Here is an 8,573-nt window from a genome sequence, read left to right on the forward strand (position 1 = left end):
AGATAATACTGTTAGAACGATAAACATCATAGCGTCGGCCAAGCAGCAGAACACCCCCTTACTGCTCTTGTCCACTGACGCAGAAAAGGCGTTTGATAGAGTTGACTGGACTTTCCTTCTTGAGACTCTTAAATATCTTGGCATGCCAGCCCCGATGTTATCTTGGATATCAGCTCTCTATACATCCCCTTTGGCGTGTGTACGAGTTAATGGCCTTAAATCTGCCCTGTTTCCTATCTCTAACGACACTCGACGGGGATGTCCGCTATCACCTATTCTGTTTGTTCTTACCTTAGAACCTTTCCTCCAACATATCTGTCACAACCCGACCATAAGAGGACTACAAGAGCCTACATACCATCATAAAGTCGCGGCATATGCGGACGATCTTCTATTCTATATCTTGGAACCGTTTACCTCCTTACCTTCCCTGTTATGTGAACTTAAGCTTTACGGCTCCCTATCTAATTTTAAGGTGAATCACCAACAATCGAAAGCCCTCAATATATCACTTCCCGAGTCCGTTCTTTTTAGACTATAGCCTAATTTTCCATTTAAATGGGCGACGAACTACAGTATATCCAATATCTCGGAATAAAAATTCTGAACTCTAACTTCAAGCTTAATTTCCAACCGTTTTTGTCTTCCTTACAAGACTTGGCCAGATGGAAACATCTGGCTTTGTCTTGGTTTGGACGATATAATGTACTCAAAATTAATGCAATGCCCAGACTGCTGTATCTTCTACAGGCCTTACCAATTAAATTACCACAGACGTATTTTCGTGCTTTACGGTCAATTTTTGTCCAATTCGTTTGGCACAGGAGGTCTCCACGTCTAGTAGATCACTCTTGCTACGACCCAAACTGAGGGGGGGGCATGGATTTCCTAGACCCAGCATTGTATTACACAGCAGTCCACATGATTCGAGTGGTAGACTGGTGCAGACATAGCCTGTGTAAACTTTGGGTCTCTCTTGAACAGGACTTTGCAGGAGCACCCCTGGGCAGGTGTTCAATTTACCACACAATTCCCCCTTCACCCTTTAATTCAGGCCACGCTGACGGAACTGGGAAGGATATACAAACTTTCTTCTTTGAATAGCTCTCCGTCTCCAATGACACCAATCATAGGTCACCTCGCCCTGGGTCTGACAGACCTTGTATTCTTTCATCATGCTCACCAGAAAATTTTACGTGCATCCTTTTTCCTTCGACCCATGGGGTGGGCACCGGCTGGCATTGTTTTTGCACGCTCGGGTCCCAAAATCCTAAACAGCTAGCGAGCCTTTCAATTAGCACATTTTTTACATACCCTCCCTCTTGGGAATCAGACTTGCAGACCACTTTCTCTGATCAGCAAAAAGATTGGATCCTCTTCTTAGTACATAAATCTTCATTGTGCAGCAAGTATCAGGAAACAACATATAAAATAGTAACTAGGTGGTACAGGACCCCTTCGATTCTAGCTAGAATTTTTCCTCAGGAAACTGATCAATGCTGGAGATGTAAGGCTCACCCAGGAACACTTCTCCACATCTTCTGGGAATGTTCAGCTTTACACCCATATTGGCAGCAAGTCCTACATTTTATATATAAATTTACTGACATTTCCCTAGCAGAAGACCCAGCAGCAATCTTCCTAAATTCCTCTTTCTAAGAAAAAATACCACAAATCTCTACTTAAACATTTACTAAACACGCAAGAGCCTGTATTCTGGCTATGTGGAAGCAACAGACCCCCCCCCCCCCACTATCTCTCAGTGGTTCGCCAGGGTGAACAATATAGAGAGCATGGGACACTTGAGCTCTGCTCTTCAGGGAAAGTCAAGGAACACCGGACCAGATGGTTCTATTGGGACCAGTTTCGCTTCTCCGAAGAATATGCTAAGTACAGTTAAATTCGTAACCCCCTGATACCGTATCAGTGGGTTGTCTTACCTTAGTGCCGTACACAACCTTTACCGCTATCTCTCCCTGTCCTCATCAGCTCCCTTCCTACCCCTGCCCTACCCTTCCCCATGTTCAATTCCCCCCCCCCCCTTTTTTTCTCTTTCTTTCTTTTTCCGGTCTTTCTTCTGCTCTTCCTCCTACTCGCGTTCTTGTTGTTTGCATTCTCTTCCCAGTTTAAACTAACACAAAAAACTCCTTATTGCACACCTCCTTAGCCAGTAAACATTAACTGACGAGATAGTCTTGTGGGTCCTACAGACTCAATCTTTGAGTACTGCATCCCTACCATGACCAGCGATGGGCCCTTTCCAAAAGCTCCCTCCTTTCTACATTTGTGCCTTTTTATAATACTGTGTTCATACGAGTTTTGTAAACTGAGATTGACAATGATTAACCTAGCGAACCTTTTCTTCGTGTTTTATTGGGATGTAACTTGCTTTAATGTGCAAACTGTTGGATGTTGTTATTCCTTTGTATTTGCCTGTGCATTCATAAATACTAATTAAAAAAAACCCCACTGAAACCAATAGAAAATGCTGTAAAAATGCATAAAAACACATTAAAAATGCACCAGTGTTGCGTTTTTGATGCAGTTTTTGAGTCACCAGAAAGGCGGTGAAAGTATGAAAGTGCCCACTCACGTTAAAAGAAGGCCAACAGGCTTTACACACAAGTATATATATTATGGTGTTCCACGGGCTTACACAGTCAGTCCCGGCTGTCACTCAAGGTCCACACTTGTGATGACATCACTGTCGTTGGCCCCCACCCTACGCGTTTCCTCATAGATGACATCGTCTGGGGAACAGCTAATAGATCTTTGGTTTGGATCCCAGTCAGCACACTATCTGCTTGGAGTGTGCATGTTCTCCCTGTGCCTGTGTGAACACACTCTAGTAGGTTAATTGGTTCCTGTCTAGTCTATGGGGGTGATTTACTAAAACTGGTGCACTCAGAATTTGATGCAGCTGTGCATGGTAGACAATCAGCTTCTAACTTCAGCTTGTTGGTTAAACTTTGACAACAAAACCTGGAAGTTGATTGGTTTCTATGCAGAGTTGCACCAGATTTTTCACCATGCAGTTTTAGTAAATAACCCCCTATACAGTGGGGATCGAAAGTTTGGGTACCCCAGCTAAAAATTTGTATTAATGCGCATAAAGAAGCCAAGGAAAGATGGAAAAATCTCCAAAAGGCATCAAATTACAGATTAGACATTCTTATAATATGTCAACAAAAGTTAGATTTTATTTCCATCATTTACACTTTCAAAATAACAGAAAACAAAAAAATGGCGTCTGCAAAAGTTTGGGCACCCTGCAGAATTTATAGCATGCACTGCCCCCTTTGCAAAGCTGAGACCTGCCAGTGTCATGGATTGTTCTCAATCATCGTCTGGGAAGACCAGGTGATGTCAATCTCAAAGGTTTTAAATGCCCAGACTCATCTGACCTTGCCCCAACAATCAGCACCATGGGTTCTTCGAAGCAGTTGTCTAGAAAACTGAAACTGAAAATAGTTGACGCTCACAAAGCTGGAGAAGGCTATAAGAAGATAGCAAAGCATTTTCAGATGTCAATATCCTCTGTTCAGAATGTAATTAAGAAATGGCAGTCATCAGGAACAGTGGAAGTTAAAGCAACATCTGGAAGACCAAGAAAAATATAAAACAGAACAGCTCGCAGGATTGTGAGAAAAACAATTCAAAACCCACGTTTGACTGCACGATCCCTCCAGAAAGATCTGGCAGACATTGGAGTTGTGGTACACTATTCCACTTTAAAGAGATACTTGTACAAATATGGTCTTCATGGAAAAGTCATCAGAAGAAAACCTCTTCTACGTCCTCACCACAAAAATCATCGTTTGAACTTTGCAAATGAACATATAGACAAGCCTGATGCATTTTGGAAACAAGTTCTGTGGACCGATGAGGTTAAAATTGAACTTTTTGGCCGGAATGAGCAAAGGTATGTTTGGAGAAGAAGGGGCACAGAATTGAATGAAAAGAACCTCTGTCCAACTGTTAAGCATGGGGTTGGATCAATCATGCTTTGGGGTTGTGTTGCAGCCAGAGGCACAGGGAACATCTCACGAGTAGAAGGAAAAATGGATTCAATAAAATTTCAGCAAATTTTGGATGGTAACTTGATGCCATCTGTGAAAAAGCTGAAGTTAAAGAGAGGATGGCTTCTACAAATGGATAATGATCCTAAACACACCTCGAAATCCACGGGGGATTACATCAAGAGGCGTAAACTGAAGGTTTTGCCATGGCCTTCACAATCTCCTGACCCCAACATAATTGAAAATCTATGGATAGATCTTAAAAAAGCAGTGCGTGACAGACAGCCCAGAAATCTCAAAGAACTGGAAGACTTTTGTAAGGAAGAATGGGCAAAGATACCTCAAACAAGAATTGAAAGACTCTTGGCTGGCTACAAAAAGCGTTTACAAGTTGTGATACTTGCCAAAGGGAGAGTACAAGATATTAACTCTGCAGGGTGCCCAAACTTTTGCAGACGCCATTTTTTTGTTTTCTGTTATTTTGAAAGTGTAAATGATGGAAATAAAATCTAACTTTTGTTGACATTTTATAAGAATGTCTAATCTGTAATTTGATGCCTTTTGGAGATTTTTCCATCTTTCCTTGGCTTCTTTATGCACATTAATACAAATTTTTAGTTGGGGTGCCCAAACTTTCGATCCCCACTGTATATGCATGTGAGCTAGAGACCTTAAACCACCTTTTACACAATCTACCATGCCCATAGACATTAGATAAATATCTCTTCATCCAGTCACTTTCAAATTGTTCAGGAAATGATTGAATGTCTATACATTCCAGCTAACCCTTCCTGTTGAGGATTTTGGACAGCTCAGAAAACCTAGTCTTTCTTGATAAGCCCATGGTTGAGAAGTGTAAAATAGTTCTACTTCACTCAAAGGTACGCACCAGGCAGGGTTTATAGATGATACCAGTCATCACACTAAATGTAAATGTGTAAAATATCACTTTGACTCCAGAACTCAACTTTGGGTCCTAACTTCAGAAACCCAAGTAACGTGAATTTTAAGTTATCAGACCGGACAACTGTTTCCAATCCACTGTGTCATCTGAGGATCTCAGTGGAGGAGGAAAACTTACTTTCCACAGTGGGGTAACTTGTCTATGTTTACTAGTTCCCCCAGGTGTTCCTCATTCACATGAAGGTAGCTCTTTCACTCAGCTGGACCACTCCATCCACATACACAGGACCTTTCATAGGGCATAGAAGTAACTGGATGTCCACACAAGTGGATTGCTTTGCAGAATAAACATATTTTACTTCAGACAGATGTCTTCCTAGTTACAACAGATCATCATACAAAATCACAGCAATAACTCAATCTCCAAAAGGAAGGCCTAGGTTGGGGACTCAAAGATGATGCCATCTCTGTACACAAACCGAGCTAAAGCACAGAGTTACTTCAGTGAGTACTAACTCCCCATTTTCAAAATGAAGATCTCACCAGGCAAGAGATGGAAAAACAAGGACTCCAAAACAGGATAGTAAGGGACAGTCAGCAGAAGTGTCTACAATGTGGCCTACTCAATCTAACTCCATAGGTAGAAACATGAACAGTTGCCCAATGCGGTCATTCACATTTAAGGTGTGGGCATATTTTCTTTTTTTTTTGTCTCCTCAGAATCGGAGCACATGGGTGTTTACACTCATGCGATCCAATTTTTGCAATTGTACTGCATTTTGTGACCTGTTTTCGGGTGTCAATAATTTAGTATTGACACCGGTGGCAAATCGCATGAACACAGTGCGATTTTAATACAGTGCTGTAAATGCTCAGGACTCGCTGCGTTTCCCCCACCACATATACAGTTGTGTTCAAAATAATAGCAGTCAGACATCACTAACCTGATCAATCACTGTTTTTGGTAGAAATTATATTTCTACATGGCAAATAATTTACTAGCAGGTGTAGTAGAGTAATAGAAATCCAACAGACCCAACAGTCATGACATGCATGCTGCTGATTCTGTGTAATTGAATCACTAATTGAAAGGGGCATGTTCAAAATAATAGCAGTGTGGAGTTCTATTAGTGAGGTCATTCATTCTTTGAAAAACAGGTGGCAATTATTGCCCTTATTTAAGGAAGGAAGGCAGCAAATGTTGTACATGCTGGTTACAGTGCATTTCTCTCTGAAATTCTGAGGAAAATGGGTCGTTCCAGACATTGTTCAGAAGAACAGCGTACCTTGATTAAAAAGTTGATTGGAGAGGGGAAAACATATAAAGAAGTGCAGAAAATGATAGGCTGTTCAGCTAAAATGATCACAAATGCTTTAAAATGACAACCAAAACCTGAAAGATGTGGAAGAAAGCGAAAAACTACCATTCGAATGGATAGAAGAATAGCCAAAATGGCAAGGACTCAGCCAACAATCAGCTCCAGGAAGATCAAAGAAGGTCTAAAGTTACCTGTGAGTACTGTCACAATTAGAACACGCCTATGTGAAGCCAAGCTATCTGCAAGAAGCCCCCGCAAAGTCCCACTGTTGAAAAAAAGACGCGCTGAAGAGGTTACAATTTGCAAAAGAGCACATTGACTGGCCTAAAGAGAAATGGCGCAACATTTTGTGGACTGATGAAAGTAAGATTGTTCTTTTTGGGTCTAGTGGCCGGAGACAGTTTGTCAGACGACCCCCAAACACTGAATTCAAGCCACAGTACACTGTGAAGACAGTGAAGCATGGTTGCGCAAGCATCATGATATGGGAATGTTTCTCATACTACGGTGTTGGGCCTATTTATCGCATACCAGGGATCATGGATCAGTTTGAATACATCAGAATACTTGAAGAGGTCATGCTGCCTTATGCTGAAGAGGAAATGCCCTTGAAATGGGTGTTCCAACAAGACAACAACCCCAAACACACCAGTAAACGTGCAACATCTTGGTTCCAGACCAACAAGATTGACGTTATGGAGTGGCCAGCCTAATCCCCGGATCTTAATCCAATAGAAAACTTGTGGGGTGACATAAAAAATGCAGTTTCTGAGGCAAAACCAAGAAATAGAGAAGAACTGTGGAATGTAGTCCAATCATCCTGGGCTGGAATACCTGTTCACAGGTGCCAGAAGTTGGTTGACTCCATGCAACACAGATGTACAGCAGTTCTCAGAAACAGTGCTTATACAACTAAATATTAATTAAGTGATTCAAAGGAAAGCAAAATCTTCAAACATTTTTCAGTTTATATAGTGAATGTTTGAGTTTGTAAAGAAGAATACAAACACTGCTATTTTTTTGAACAGTCTAATATTCACTTTTCTTCAATTTTTTTAGAGGAACAACACAAATTTGATATATTTTTCTTCATGTTTTGATTTGGAATAGAATGTGTAGTGTTCCCAATGCATTTGTGTGTATGGAAATAAAAGCTATTAGAAGGATTTTGAGCTTGATTCACTTTTTTCAACACACTGCTATTATTTTGAACACAACTGTATGTGAACTGAGACTTATGGATGACAGCACAGATGACAGCACAGATGTCTAAACACAGCCAAACTGTGCCATTCAGATGCAAACTCATCACCGTACACAACTTATCTTCTCTCCCCCATCACTTTACCCATTTCCCACCCGACCTATAACAAATTGACAGCTAGGTGGAACTTTCGGCGTTATGGGAGGATGTCAGATGACATCCTCCCATAACGCCGAAAGTTCCACCTGGCTGGAAAGTTCCACCGGGCTACGCTGCAGGCATGATCTGTCACCGGCTCTGTCCACTAGACACAGCCAATGACTGATCAGTGTACTGCCCTCTGCCGGTACCATGTGATCGCTGTGTCCAATCACAGCAGATCACATGACAACTGTAAACAATGAATGGCTTTGATTCATGCCATTTATTGTTACAATTGTGGTGTTTGCTGTGTTTGGTCACAGTGATCACATAGTACAGACAGGGCCAATCACAGTCAATCTGTACCACATGATTAGCTGTGGCCAATCACAGTTAATCACAACAAAAGAGAATGAATAACAATAAGGATGTAAACCTCCTGCGCTCAGGATAAATCCCAACAAAAATAATACCGAGAAGCTGCTAACATTAAATCATATACCAATGATCTTCAGAATTAAAGTATGGAAAACAATGTAGAGCTACTCGCTTGTATTCATATAAACAAATGAACAAAATAAACACCTAGTAAATAAATATCAAATAAGTGAGAAAATGTGTCCACTTAGGTGAAATCATGCACATAACTGAGCCTCAAAATTTGGCTCAAAATTTGTAGAGTTAGGAACACAGAATATCGGGGTGCCGTGGCTCTGTGGCTTACTTGTTAGCGCAGCATTTGATCCTGCCTGGAGAAGGAGCCATTATTGAAGTGCTGATCCCTAGAGGGAGATTTGTATACAGTGGGAGCAGTCGTTTGGAGTGATACTGGCCTGGAGGATCTGTGAGAAGGATCCTACCAAACGTTTTGACTTGCAAGGGTCGAGTCTTTAAGGTGAGAGGCTGATTCAGCCGGCGGTCGGATGATCTTCTGCCCAACTATCAACCCACGTTTGAACACAAATATCAGCACGAGTGTGTTTTTTG

This window comes from Staurois parvus, unplaced genomic scaffold (genome assembly GCF_062004578.1).
Source record: "Staurois parvus isolate SC_StPar_1 unplaced genomic scaffold, SC_StPar_1.0 ptg001051l, whole genome shotgun sequence".
NCBI classification, from domain to species: Eukaryota; Metazoa; Chordata; class Amphibia; order Anura; family Ranidae; genus Staurois; species Staurois parvus.